At 38.8% G+C, this 15,984-nt stretch overlaps 1 protein-coding gene across 4 annotated transcripts in view; it reads right to left on the reverse strand.

Moving 5' to 3' along the window:
• The window catches only part of NPNT (nephronectin), an 83,206-nt gene that overhangs the window by 17,146 nt on the left and 50,076 nt on the right, over positions 1-15,984 (reverse strand). The gene's annotated exons all lie outside the window — the stretch shown is intronic.

Below are 15,984 nucleotides of genomic sequence, written 5' to 3' on the forward strand. Positions count from 1 at the left end.
GAGAAGTGGGGGAATGTGACTTGGGATGAGGCTGAGGAGAAAGGAAGGGAGGAGATCACGCGTTTGGATGGTTCATTAATGTTCCATTAATGCCAGATGTCTCATTAATAGTTCTTGGAAACCAAGTGCCAAAAACAGTAACTTCAGCAGGTGACCAAGCACACCTTCAGTGCAGGTCACTGGGAAATAGTCCAAGGAATTCAGAGACCTAAACGCTCCGCGGCTATTAGTTCTCACAATTGTGTGTGCTCTTCTCTGTAACTCTGCCAAACTGTTAAACTATTTCTCCTTCCTGACACATACACATATGGATTGCTAAGAGTCAAGAGAAGGTTCACTACCCTGCTACCTGGTATTTTACACTTTATGTGACAACACTAGGTGAAATAAGTTGTGGGACAAAATCACTCAAGCAGTATGATCTTAACTATGTACAAGAAAAAAAAAGCAAACAAAAAACAGACTAGAAAATAAGAGAGACAAAACACGCCCTCCCAAGCACATATGGCCAATTAATTTACAATGAAAGAAGCCAAGAATATACAGTGGACAAATGGCAGTCTCTTCAAAAACATGGTATTGGGCAAACTGGATGGCCACAAGTAAAAGAATGAAACTGGATCCCTATTTTACATTATACACAAAAATGAACTCATCATGGATTAAAGACTTGAATGTAAGATCTGCAACCATAAAACTCCTAGAAGAAAATACAGGCAGTAAGTTCCTTGGCACTGGTCTTGGCAGTGATTTTTTTTTTTTTTTTTGACTCCAAAAGCAAAAATAAGCAAGCAGGACGCTATCAAACTAAAAACCTTCTGCACAGCAAAGAAAACCACCACCAAAATGAAAAGGCCAGCTACTAAATAGGAGAAAATATTTGCAAATCATATCCAATAAGAAGTTAATACCCAAAATATATAAAGAACTCAGACAATTCAATAGCAAAAGAAAAAAAATTCAATTACAAAATGAGCAGAAGATCTGAATCAATGTTTTTCCAAAGACATACAGGGGCCAGCAGTTACATTAAAAGGTGCTCAATATCATCGATCAACAGGGAAATGCAAATAAAAACCTCACACCTGTTAGAATGGCTGTAATCAAAGAGACAAGAAATAACAAGTGTTGACAGAGATGTGGAGAAAAGGGAACCTTTGTGCAATGGTAATGAGAATGCAAACTGGTGTGGTCACTAGGGAGGTTCCCCCAAAAATTAAAACTAGAAACACCATATGATCCAGCAATTCCACTTCTGAGTATCTATCTGAAGAAAATAAAAACAGTAATTCAAAAAGATATAAGCATTCTCATGCTCGCTGTAGCATTATTCACAACAGCCAAGACCTGGAAACAACCTCAGTGTCCACTGACTACTGAATGGATGAAGAGATGGCATATATACGCACAGAGTAATAATCAGCTATAAAAAGGAATGAAGTCTTGCCACTTGTGACAACATGGAAAGACCCTGAAGGCATTATGGTAAGTGAACTGAGTCAGAGTAAAACAAATACCACATGCTCTCACTCAAATGTGGAATCTTAAAAACAAAAACAAGCTCATAGATACAGACAACGTATTGGACGGATTGGTGGTTGCCAAAAACAGGTGAATGGGTGAAAGAGCTCCAAAGTTATAAATGTCCAGTTATAAAATAAGTAACTCTTGAGATGTAATGTAAAGCATGGTGACTACAATTAAAAACACTGCACTGCATATCTGAAAGTTGCTAACAGAGAAAATCTTAAAAGTTCTCATCACAAGAAAAGATTCTGTAATAAAGTATTATGATGGGTGCTAACTAGATTTATAGTGGTCATCATTTCAACACGCATTCAAGTATCTACTCATTGTGTTGTACACCTGAAACTAATATAAGGAAATATATAACTAATATAAGGAAAACTGGCCATCACCCAATACCATGTTTTTGAAGAGACTGCCATTTGTCCACTGTATATTCTTGGCTTCTTTTATTGTAAAGAATTGTTTATAAAAAGAAATGATTTCTGGGGGCACCTGGGTGGCTCAGTAGGTTAAGCATCTGACTTCAGCTCAGGTCATGATTTCAGGGTTTGTAGGTTCAAGCTCCGCGTTGGGCTCTGTGCTGACAGCTCGGAGCCTGGAGCCTGCTTCAGATTCTGTGTCTCCCTCTCTCTGTCCCTCCCCTGCTCATGCTGTCTTTCTCTCTCAAAAATAAATAAATATTTAAAAAAATTAAAAAAAAAAGAGTTATATGAACATTCTTTAGTTTATGTTAATTTTGATCATATTTGCTCTCTCACGTCCACTTTCATGTCCCTCCCACTCATTCTCCATGCTACAGCCAGAATGGTGTACCTGATCTAAAATCTTCCAAAGGCTTCCAGCTTCCACCAGAATAAGGTCCGAAATTTTTACAGGGCTTTAAAAGGCACTGCATCTCTAGCTGCATTTGGTGCCCTTCCTCCCACACCCTGCTTTCCTACCTGTGAGTTCTAGAACTAGAAGGATGTTTTAGTTCCACACCCTTTCACTCCCTGGGGCACTCGCTCACAGTAATGCATCCTGTGTGTCACAGTGCGAGCATCACCTCTCAAGAGATTTTCACCCATCTGTCCTTCCCAGGAGAGCTTAGCCAGCCCCACGTCCTCACACAGCTTCCTCTATTCTCCTTTAAAGCATTCAGTACCTGGGGAAACTGTTAGATGTCTGTCTTCACCTCCAGGATGTAGATCCCATGAGGGCAAGAATATGCTCATTGCTTTACAACAAGTTCTTAGCCCAGTGTCTTGTACTCAGAGGGTTGCGTTTCTTGACTGATTACGTTAAAGAGTGCATAGAATAGATGGAGGATGGATGGACAGAGGGTAGCAGAATTGTATTGTTAGCATTTCTCCTATCCTTTTTTTAATCTCTAAAATTATACCATTTTAATTCTAAAAATTAATGGTCCAACTAGAAAGTATCAGATACGTATTTGTTTTTATAAAATATATTACATATTTAGATCGACTATTAGCTAAAACACAAAGCAGCGAAAAATAATTAGAAAAATCATGTATAAGTGTCTATCCTGGTTATACTTTTATTTTTAGGCAAGGTTATTTATCATTTATTTTAATTAACATTTTCTTCCTTGATTAAAATAATTCTCTTGAAGCAAAGAACATGTTTAAATTCACAGATATATTTCAATTTCATAGCCTCACATTTAATATAGGTACCAAGACTCTATTGAAAGTCCTCTTTGAGCAATCAAAATACAAGTAACAGACATGTAGTCGCTATGGGGTAGGGGTCTATATGTGTGCTCTCACAGAATTCTCTTTTCTTTCAATGTTTTACGTACTTTTTTTCTTCCATAACAGAAATCCTTTTTTTAAATTTTTTTTAATGTTTTAATTTATATTTGAGAGGGAAAGAGGGAAAGAGGGAAAAAGGGAGGGAGGGAGGGAGGGAGGGAGAAGGGGGGGAGAGGGGCAGAGAGGGAGGGACAGAGAGGGAGACACAGAATCTGAAGGAGGCTCCAGGCTCTGAGTTGTCAGCAGAGAGCCCGACATAGGGCTCAAACCCACGAACCATGAGATCATGAACTGAGCCAAAGTTGGCCACTTAACCAACTGGGCCACCCAGGCACCCCAAGAATGTTCATATATTCTGTAAAAGACTCATTTCCTAAATTTTTCCCTTCCATTGACCAATGTTTTTTCACCAAAAAATATCAGTTGCTCGGTGCTTCTTACAATCGTCGGCATGAACTGAAACAAAGGGGGTGTCCAGGTAGTGAAGCACACAGACAGCTGGATAAATACGTGGCTGGGTTGTGCCCAGCGACCTAGTACTCTTTCACAATGGCTGGAGAGCCCAGGAGCCCGTGAGAAGAATCGGCCACACAAATAAGCAGGAAATCTCTTAAAAGATACTTTGGCCCGGCACTTTCTATTAAATATATTTTCCCAAGGAATATGACATTAATGTATAACTTGCACTCATAAATGAGGTTTCCCAAATAGTCAAGTATACTGTTACCCCCCAAAAAAATGAAAAGTAAACACAGTGAAGTAAATGTAAATATTATCATACACACCTCCCACTGCCAGACTTCTTCCAAAGAGTGAACTATAGCAAAATGTAAGCACTATTTATTAAAGGTAGGTTTGCAAATTCCATTTCTGTACAATGGTGGCTACCATGACATTACCCAGGCCAGTTCTGGCATTTGTTGCGGGACAAAAAGATTGAAGATAACACGGTCTTAAATTCTTTCTGTGGTGACGGGTTTGGTTCATTGGAAGACAATGGTACATCTGTAACTTTCCTAATATTCTTTTTCGTTTTTAAGGTTTATTGATTTTTGACATAGTGAGAAACAGAGTGTGACTAGGACAGGGGCAGAGAGAGACGACACACAGAATCCGAAACAGGCTCCAGGCTCTGAGCTGTCAGCACAGAGCTTGACACGCGGCTCGAACTCAGGAACCGTGAGATCATGGCCTGAGCTGAAGTTGGATGCTTAAACTATTGATCCCCCCAGGAGCCTCACTCTCCTAATACTCTGAAGTCTCATTCTGGAGGCAAAACCTAGGGGATTTTTAGAGACTACAGAGTGGAGATGAGTGACGGGGGTTTTATGAGGCAGTCTCCTGCCTCTCTCCCCCCTGCCCGCCCCCTTTCTTTCTCTCTCCAGATGAAGAACATACACATTATAGCTTTAAATAACCAGAAAGAAGCAAATAAAAGGACTGGAGAGGAGTTTCTGAAATTTCCTTAACCACTTTAGAGAAAATTCTTAGCCATATAACTGATCACTAGCAAAAAGAAAAGAGTTTCTGGGATTCACAGAAATAAGCCCTTGTCTGCCAAAGCTTTCATCCATAGGAAGAATCTAAAATGTTCAAAAGACAGCCCTTTGGGATGACAGTAAAGAGCAGAACTGGGAAAAATTAAATCTCTCATGAAAGTGGAACATGGACACAGCGACAGCATTCATCAAGGAGCCCAATTTACATGCCTCACCTATTTCTCCAACAGTTTCAGAACACCTCAAAGCACTGCCTGGTGCAATCCAGGGAGAACAGAGTATTTAAAAGATTGTTCTTTTCTAAGTATGACCACAAGGATGATAACACAACTTTTCCCGAGCAAGAGAAAGCATGACAGGTTCTGTTCTCTTTCCCTCTTCTGAGCCAAGGAAGCCATAAAGCGTAGCCCTGTCAGGAACACTCCAGAGCAGGCAGTGAACAGACCCAGCAGTGGGTGAGCAGGCCACCCAATGAGTGAGAAGACCACCCAGTGGTTGATCAGGTTACCCGGTGGGTGAGCAGACTACCCGATAGGGCTGCTGGCACTGAGCACAGCACGAACACCCAGGGAGGTGCAGAATCCCACCTGCTCTGCGGGACAAGTGTCAATGCCCTCAGGCCAAAGAAATCACTTTAGAGGAAAAAAAAAAAGCTTTTATTTTTGGTATGTATCAGACACGACACCTGTTTCCCACCCAGACAGACTCATCTCTCAAAAGGCTGTTGTCACTATATGCACAGCTAGGAAGTCGAGGTGATCCTGTCTCTCTTTTGACATCACAACTGTTCACCTGGTCACTATCAACACCTAAATAAAACAGAATATTCCAATTACTTGGTAAAAAGTAAAGGATATGCAAAGTAGCAGCTTTCCTTTTGTATTTTCTCTACTCACCTAATAGCTCTCACTTGCAAGCCAACTTGGTTCAAAATGATCCAGTTAGCCAAAAATAGTATTAAAATTATAACGAACCATAATAAAAGGCTTCAGAAAAATACAGACTCAGAACTGGAACAGAAAATAGGGCTGTATTTTTATGAATTAAGTAAATGGTATTATTATCATATAACTGAATTCAACAACATCAACAGAAGTAGTAAGAGCAATTATGTATTGAGTTCTTATTATATGCCAAGCACTATGGTATGAGTTTTATATGCACCCTGTCATCTAATTTTCTCAATGAGGTAGATACTATTATTGTCCCCATTTATAGGTGAGGAAACAAAGGCATGGGAAGATTTAGTGATATGTCCCAAATCACAGAGTGGCTGAACACAATACTTTTCATTACAACACTACAGGCAACTGTATATACAACTTAGCATTTTTTGATTTCTGACTTTGGTCACGTTCACCAAGAATTCATTTTGTCCCTTCCAGAGAGAACTATTTCTTCTTTACCAGCCACCATAAAATCAAATTAAAATATAAATCAAAAATCTTGAAAACTTTCAGAATTCACAGCCCCAAATCCTGACCAGTAAGCAGTGACAACTCATTCCTTCAAAACACTAGCAGGAATTTAATCCTCAGGGAGATGTCAGGCATCTTCTCAGGGTCTCTGTGGGCCTTGCTGTTTACCAGACAGCAAACTAGTTTGAAGACCTTTTCGCCCCTCAGCAGAAACAATCTTTTTACTCATTACCACATAGAATCAGAAGAGAGATCCTATTTTCATAACTAAGAACAATGCGATGGCACCAGCCACAGACTCTGTAAAAACCCACAGAAGGAAGAGAAGGAAATGGTACACAGCAGGCAGCAAAACAGCAATCAAGAAAATGGAAACAATTTTCTTCTTACTGCATGGTACTTGGAATTTCAACACATTCTCATGGTCTAGGATAACGTAGAAACAATGAGTCTGGCTCTCTGATAAGGCCACTCATAAGAGCAACTGATACACATTACATTATATTCTGTAATCTTTATTCTGCGACATTTTCCTTCTTTATGTGGCCCAGATGCTACATGCTACATTTTAGGCACAATTGCTATATTTGAAACATTCCACATCTGGCTAATTCTGTCTTGGTTCCACTGGCTGGAGCTACCATTAAGGCTTAGAGAGCCCTGTTATTCAGTGTGGTCAGCAGATCAACAGCATTACCTGCAAACTTGTTAAAAATGCAGAATCTCAGGTCCTCCCCTAGACCCAATAAACCCAAGTTTTCACTTTAACCAAGTTCCATGTGACTTATATACACATTAAGGACAGAGAAGTACTTCCTTAGAAAGTCTGATTTAGCCAATGTGTGGTGAGGATTAGGAATCTACATCTTAAATAAGCACCCTAGGTTACTCCGGTTCCAAGGAGCTTCTGACAACACTTTGAAAAAAAAAATTTGCTTCCTGGTCCAACTGGTATTATATTCCTTGTGGTAATCCGAGCTTTCTAGCTAAAACTGGACATATCTGACACACTCAATTATAAAGACAATTCTGAAAGGTTAAAAATAGAATAAAATGTTTAATGCATCTTTAAAAACCAGGATGTTCTAAATAAAATTATATGATTGAAAATGAGAATCCCATGGGGTATTTTTCCAAAACACACAACTCACTCTCTTGCTGGGGAGAGTGGATTCTATGACCACTGACACCTCTCTGAAGGAATCACTCTGGGAATACATTACAGCGACCAACAGCAGTGGGAATGGGACGATGAAACATCACTAAGGACAACAAAAAGACACGGAAAAGTGTGCCTGGGTTGCTCAGCTGGTTAAGAGTCCCACTCTTGATGTTGGCTCAGGTCATGATCTTACCACTCAGGAGATAGAGGCCCCCAACCCCCACCCCAGGCTCCTGATGGGCTTGAGCCTGCTTAAAATTCTTTCTCTCTCCCTCTTCCTCTCATCCTCCCAGGCAGGCATGTGCACACACTCATTCATATACTCATATGTGTGTGTGTATGTGTATGTGTGTGTATATATACATGTATGTATACATACGTATGTATACACACGTACGTATACATATCTATGTATACGTACGTACGTATACATACGTATGTATACGTACGTATGTATACATATGTATGTATGTATACTTTTTAAAATATTTTTAAAAACACAAGGAAAGTTACCCCAAATATCATAAACTGGATAGATTCACAATTACTAATTTGTTTTTCTTCCAAACTTTTATATTCATCCAGACATATGCAGACATGTATTTTATACCTAATTGGGGTCAAATGATATGTACACTTCTGTATATTCTTTTCACTTAAGCTTTTTACAACATCAGCATTTTCCCAAGGCATTAAATATTTCTCAAAAAAAAAAAAAAAACACTGTTGCATAATAATTCACTGTATTACTAGACTAGAATGCGTTTCCCCCTAAGTTCCTTTACTTCAGGTTCTACATAGAGTTTTTATTTATTTTATTTATCTTTTGCTTTGGGATAGCTCCTACCTGCTCTGATACCAGATTTTTGTCTTTGGTGCTAGGTCTCCAACTTTCTAGCAATTCCCTGCAGCATATCTCTGGGTCCAAACAGGTGTCCCACCAATTAAATCTGCTTTTCTTGCTCTCAGTCTGCCCAGCATCTTACTGTCTCCCCAACCCTCTCCCCAACCTCCACCAGGCTCTTCCAGAGTCAAAGATAAACCCATTGGTCTCAGAAACTATGCAGATGAGAGATAATGTACAGTAATTTGTCCAAAGGTGTCTAACTCATAAATAATTGAGGTAAGAATCGAAATCAGATCTTCTGATTCAATGTATATTCTCCTTAGCAGTAGTTAAAAACTCCTCAATTTCACGTCTCAATCTTGTTTCCTATTTCCTTTCAATCAATGCCTTTTCACTATTTCCCTACATCATACTCAAAAAGAGGTATATTAGAGTTTTCTAGACAATGTTTGTTTTCAATGACTATAGTAAGGTGTATCAGGGTAACAGAGAGACCATAATCTGAAATCAACTTTGATCATCTGGAGACAAACTATCAGAACCAACAAGTTAAATTTAGCTAGTTCAAGCATTTGAAGAATAACACAGATTGAAAAAAGTTGACTACAACATAAAATTTTATTTCATTCCACTCAATAAATATTTTTGAGTGCCTACTATGTCCCAGGCATCGTGTGACTATTTTTGAGGGATAAAACATCTGGGGATAAAACAGCTGCCCATAATCTGCACAATAACATACTTGGCAACAGAGGGAAATGATTTAGATTAGAAAAATATGGTTAAAGAAACTCTCCTTGCAATCAATATTGGGTCAGATCTGACTATCTTTGGACCCCATAGTTTGAGACATATTTGAGAAAGAAGGTTCAAAGGGCAACCCAAAAAGACTAAAAGTGGGTTGAAAAACAATATTTCTAAGAAAAGGTTTGTGAAACAGAAATTACTGAGCCCAAAAAAGAAACAGCTGAGTAATTTCCTGAGCGTGTTCTTTTACTACATGGAGTATGGGGTCTGGAGACATTGACCAGCTGTGTCCATCAGCCATAATTACCTGACAATACTGAAGTGGTGTAAACTGTAATTTCAAGAATTTATATTAAAGAGAGAATATCCCAACAGTAAGGCGGGTTACTGTGAGAGACTTTAGTTACCATTAGAGATTTTGAATGTAAGGGGGATGATTTGTTTTAAGCCTCCTAAGGATATCACTCTTGAGTAAATAACTGATATTCATCTACATGAAAGATTTTAGGCCCCAAATTAAAATGTGAAATGGCTATAATTCTTCCATCCCGATTGCTTATTTGAAGTTAAAATTTTTCTTTTTCTGTTTTGAACCTCTTTCTTTCTAGGAGTAGTAACAGGACAAAAATTCCAGCTTCAACGGTATTTTGTTTATATCTACAAGAAATGTTGTTTTTAAAAAATGTGTGTGCCCTCTCACAGGCCAACTTTCAAATAATAAAGGTATAAAGCAAAAATTATTTGAGCAAGTCTCAGAAGCTAGGAAATATAGGCTTTGAGTCATTATCCCCAAAACTGACATCATCTTTCTTCTCATTAACATTCAATTTTCAGGTTTAATATTCCACTGAATAGAATACCAATCTCTAAAATGAAAGGATGAAGGGAGGGAAGAAAGAGAGGGAAAAATGGTGGAAGCACCACGGTAAAAAAAAAAAAAAAAAAAAAAAAAAAAGAGAGAGAGAGAGAGAGAGAGAGAAAGGAAAGAAACAATGTTTTAATTCATAAATACAGATTAAACGTGTTGTTACACTAAACTAGCTTTTGTATGGATAGCGCACAATGATTATTTTATGTTAAAATGCTATCAGTGATCAATTCATTCCTTTGTTCCACAAATGGTGTTCAAGTGTCAATTATGTGCCAGGCATCATTCTAGGTTCTTGAGATACACCAATGAACAAAACAGACAAAGATCCCTGTCCTCAAAAAGTTTGTATTCTAGTAGGGAGATACAATAGACATGATAAATAAGTAAATAATATGGTATAGTAGAAGGTGATAAATGCTACTAAAAAGAGAAAAACAGTAGAAAGCTATGCTGGTGGTGGTTGGTAGAGGTCACAATTGAATATAGGGGTCAGGGTGGCCTCACTGATAAGCTGATACCTGCGTGAAGAGGTGAGAAAGTAAGCCAAGCTGAGAGCTAGGGGAAGAGTGTTCTAGGGAGAGGGATTGGTTGCAGCAAAAGTTCTCCAGTCTGAGGATCAGTGAGGAGGCACAAGTGGAGTCAATGAGGGCACAGTTGAGGAGATGAGAGCCTCTAGGACTCTGTGACACACTGGGAGGACTTATGGTCTTATGGAACCAATTGCTTGCTGATGCAGAGCTTTGAATGACATCTCATTTATATTTAAATTTTTTAAATGTTTATTTATTTTTGAGAGACAGAGAGAGAGAGAGACAGAACATGAGTGGGGTAGGGACAGAGAGAGAGGAAAACACAGAATCCAAAGCAGGCTCCAGGCTCTGAGCTGTGAGCACAGATCCTGACGTGGGGCTTGAACTCACAGACTGTGAGATCATGACCTGAGCCAAAGTCGGATGCTTAACCGCTTAACAGACTGAGCCATCCAGGTGCCGCATCATTTATATTTTAAAAGATCCCTCTAGCAAGGTACCAAGGGTGGCTCATTCAGTTAAGTGGTTCAGGTCATGATCGTGTGGTTTGTTAAGTCTGAGCCCTGTATAGGGCTCTCTGCTGTCAGCATAGAGCCTGCTTTGGATCCTCTGTCTCCTACTCTCTCTGCCCTTTCCCTACTCATACTCTCTTTCTCTTTCTCTTTCTCTCTCTCTCAAAAATAAACAAACATTAAAAAAAAAAGTAAAGATAAAAGATCCCTCTAGGTGCTGGGTTGAGAAGAGACCATGGAGGGACCAGGGTAGAAGCAAGGAGACCTGTTGGAAGGCTCCGGTGGTGTAGGTCCATGCTTTCTCACCCATAAAGCTGAAATCCACAGACTGTTTCTGTAACTCATCAGGTGGCAAAAGTAACCTACACTTAAGCAAACTGTCTTTGGTAGCCAAATTAGTGTAAATATTCCTATGTTTCACTGTAGAAACATTAACCTGCCTTGGTATACATATGTACCTTATTACTTCTTTAAAATGTAAAAAAATCTGTATTCCACAAATCATCTAGATGAAGGAATTCAGACCTGTACTCCAGGGGAAGAATGGCTTGGGTCAGGGTGGGCGTGCTGGAGATGGTGAGAGGTGGTCCCACTTTAGATAGTATTTGAAGGTAAGGCTAACAGCATTACCATACAGATTGAATGTGGGGATACAAAGAGTAATTTAAGATGATTCTAAGTTCTTCGGTCTTAGCAACTAGTAGGATGGAGGTGACATCTCCTGAGTGAGAAAGACCATGGGTAGAATGTATTTGGGCTGACGATCAGAAACAAGTAGATGTGCGGAATTTGACACATGTATTTCTGTCCAACTGGAAAGGTTAGGCAGGTGGATATACAAATCTAGAGCTGGGGGAAAAGTTGGGCTACAGATGTATTTGCATTATAATTTTTTTTTCCCTTGATTTCCTTTTAAAATATCTTTAGTCTTTTCTCAGGGGGAGAAAAGACACACACACACACACACACACACACACACACACACACACAGAATAAAGAAAAGCTCTGTTAAACAACCTTTTCCATTAAACAAATATATATCTTTCAATGTAAAGAAAAATACAATTGAAGTATAGGGCTGTTTGGAGATTGCCTAACAGCAGTTGTAAATAATATCACCTGACAATTTATGAAATGAGAAGAGCCAAATTCTATTCTCAGATCCGTGGAGAGAATAAGGATGGTTTCAAGAAATTATTTTGCCAGATGTAAAGAAAATATTCAACGAAGAGATGGTGTTGAACTAAAACAGTGCTAAGGTTCCTCTCTGTTTTCACAGTGAATAAACACTAGTTGTTTGCCCTGAGTTAAAAACTTAGAATCCTCCCCTTTTTCAGAAAATATGCTATAATCACAAGAGAGCAAATTAAGAAGTGTCCAAAATACCCTCCTACATGCTAACGGTAACCAGCAGCTATAGCTGAAGATGAAATGAGGGTGAAATCTAATTTGGGGCAATAGTGTCTAGAGGCAGCAATGCTATCTGTGGAATGCAACCACCTTGGCATCCGATCAAAGTAATTCTTTTCCAGGGCATGTCTTTAAGACCACACTCTCTTAGAACGAGTGCTCTCAAACATCATCAGAACCCATGTCTCCCTAATTTTATCCTGCTAAATTCGATCGGTGAACTCGATTGGATTGCTTATTTTTAATTCACATGTGTGTTGATACAGAGAGGAATAATGGAAAGAAAGACATACTTTTTAAAAAGAGAAAAAGGGGCGCCTGGGTGGCTCAGTCGGTTGAGCGTCCGACTTCAGCTCAGGTCACGATCTCACAGTTCGTGAGTTCGAGCCCCGCGTCAGGCTCTGGGCTGATGGCTCAGAGCCTGGAGCCTGCTTCCGATTCTGTGTCTCCCTCTCTCTCTGCCCCTCCCCCATTCATGCTCTGTCTCTCTCTGTCTCAAAAATAAATAAACATTAAAAAAAATTAAAAAAAAATAAAAAGAGAAAAAATTAAAGGCTCAGAAAGATGTTGATATCTATGTTATTACAATGTCTTTATATATTACGTAGCCAAGTTTTTACGACCCTACGTTAAGGCAACAGAATAATAGAAGTACTATATGTACTTTAAGCACCCACGAATAAAGAGCCCACTGTATGATCTCAAAGAGATGAAAACAAAACAATGTAGAGGAGTAAAATAGAGATACTGCAGAGACAAAGAAAGAAAAAGAAGAAAGGAGGGCAAGAGAAAGGGAAAGAGTAGAAAAATTACAAATATATTATTTTCAAGTAAAAGATATGTGCATATTAGATCTACCATCTGATTCCTCTAAAAATTATATTTATTGCCCAAAACACACACAATTACAACTACATCAGAATTAGAGAATTTCAATCTCTCTTTAAATGGACAATGACCTAGAAGGAAAATTTGAGAGTCACACACAAGCAAAGAGAAATGTCTTCTCTTTTAAAAAGATCATAAATGCCAGTATTCTTTTCACCTGGTAAACTGCAAAAGTATTCACTATAAGGGAGCAAGATCTGGTTCCATCATGGAGGAATGGGAAAAGGAAAAGAAGAAACTAGTACCGGGAGAGGAGAAGAGGAGACAGGAGGAGTGAACACAAAGGTGGCTAAGAATAAGCACAGTGAAACGTGACAAATGGATAAATACAGGGTGAATATTTCCAAGTGGTAAAATGGCACATTTTGGTCTGGTCATAAGGCAACCTCTTCCTTCTTCAGAACTTGTGGCTTTACCTGTAGCCTCTATCTTCATGGGTGACACCATCCTTTACCCACTTACCCCTGAAAATCTGGGAGAAAGATTCCAGATCCAACCACCAGTCACAGCGAACAGAAGGGGTAGCAGAAGGGGATTCTCCTCAATCCTGGACCCAACCCTCTGGTTTACTGGCACTTTATTGCCTATGCTAGGCTGCTTCTTACTCCTTTGCCTTTGGTGTGCTGTCTACATGAACTGCAGTGCCTCCCTTTTCTCACGCTCTTTGCCCCTTTTCACTCAGGAAGCCCTCCTCACCCCAAATACGCCCTCAATAAATATTTGATTAGGTGCCCCTTCTATTTCCATAAAGTGCTACACAAATCTCTCTCACCGACACACTACCCCAGTTATCCTCAGGGTGACCATCTTTTCTCAACAAGATTATACATTTTCTGTTTTATCTTTGTAAATCCAATGCCTAATACAGGGCCTGGGATTCTAAAACACACTCAAAAATGTTCACTGATTAAATGAACGATTAGATTAAAAGTTAAATGGCACTGATATAGCAAGCTTCCCATCTCAGAGTTTTTGAGGAGATCTGAACATGTTAGGAGAGTTCTCACACTGGATAGGAGCTATGACCCACTACATGACTTCATGATATTCCCTTCATTGCTACACACATTGTTAGTTACCCAGCTGATTGCCTTTTATACAGTTCTTTATAACATTTAACAATAAGGACACATGACTTATATTTTGTACAGCTAATTCTTTTTATAAGTTTCATTCTTATTCAAGGCATGGCCTATGATTGAAATGTCATTATAAAGGGCTGATTAAAAACGTGCTTAATACAAAAGCCCCTGAGTAGCCAAGGCAATCCTAAGAAAGAAGAACAAAGCAGGAGGCATCACTCTGCCTGATTTCAAGCTATACTATAAAGCTGCAGTCATCAAAACAGTGTGGTGTTGGCATAAAAACAGATGTACAGACCAATAGAACAAAATCAACAGTGCAGGAATAAACTGAAGCATATGTGAACAACTAATATTTGACAAGGGAACCAAGAATACTCAATGGAGAAAAGAGTCTTTTCGACAAATGGTGCTGGGAAAATTGGATGTTCACATGCAAAAGAATGAAACTGGACCCTTATCTTATACAACACACACAAATTAACTCAAAATTGATTAAATACTTGAATTTAAGGCCTGAAACTATGAAACTCTTAGAAGAAAACATAGGAAAAAGTTCCTTGACACGGGTCTTGGCAATGATTTTATTGGATATGACACCTAAAGCACAAGCAATAAAATAAAAAACAAGTGGGACTACATCAAATTGAAAAGCTTCTGCACAGCAAAAAAAGACCATCAACAAAGTGAAGACAAACTACGGACTGGAGAAAAATACTTGCAAACAATGTATCTGGTAAGGGGTTAATATCTAAAATATACAGGGAACTCATACAACTCAACAGGAAAAAACCCCAAATGATGCAAATAAAAATGGGCATAGGTTGTGAATAGACATTTTTCCAAAAAGGACACACACATGGGCAATGCCAAATGAAAAGAGAATCAACGTCCATAATTATCAGGGAAATGCAAGTTAAAACCTCCATGAGATACCACCTTGTGCCTGTTAGAATGGCCACCATCAAAAAAGACAAGAGATAACAAATGCTGGCAAAGAGGTGGAGAAAAGAGAGCCCTTGGGGCACTGTTGGTGGGACTGTAAATTGGTGCAGCCCCCATGGAAAACAGTACGGAGGTTCCTCAAAAAATTAAAACTAGAATTACCATATGATCCAGCAATTCCACTTCTGGGTATTTATCCAAAGAAAATGAAAACACCATGTCAAAGAGATATCTCCACCCCCATGTTCACAGCAGCATTATTTGCAATAGCCACAACATGGAAACAACCTCAGTGTCTATCAATGGATGGATGGATAAAGAAGGTGTGGTATAAATACACAATGGAATATATATACAATTCAGCCTTTAAAAAATGAGAAAATCTTGCCATGTGAGACAATATGGATGCACCTTGAGGCATTATGCTAAATCAGGTCAGAGAAAGACAAATACTATATGACCTCACATATTATACTTAGAATCTTAAAAAAAAAAACTTACAAAAAATGATCAGATTTGTGGTTACCAGGTGTGGTGGGTAGGGGGGGAGAACTGGAGGAAAGTGGTCAAAAGGTACAAACCTCCAGTTATAAGATCAATAAGTACTAGGGATATAATGTACAATGTTATGACTACAGTTAACACTGCTATTGGATTTATATGAAAGTTGTTATGAAAATAAATCCTAAGAGTTCTCATCACAGAAAAATTTTTTTCTTATGTACCTATATGAGATGATGGATGTTAAACTTACTGTGGTAATCATTTCACGATCTATGTAAGTCA

Source organism: Lynx canadensis, chromosome B1 (assembly GCF_007474595.2).
Source record: "Lynx canadensis isolate LIC74 chromosome B1, mLynCan4.pri.v2, whole genome shotgun sequence".
Taxonomy (NCBI): Eukaryota; Metazoa; Chordata; class Mammalia; order Carnivora; family Felidae; genus Lynx; species Lynx canadensis.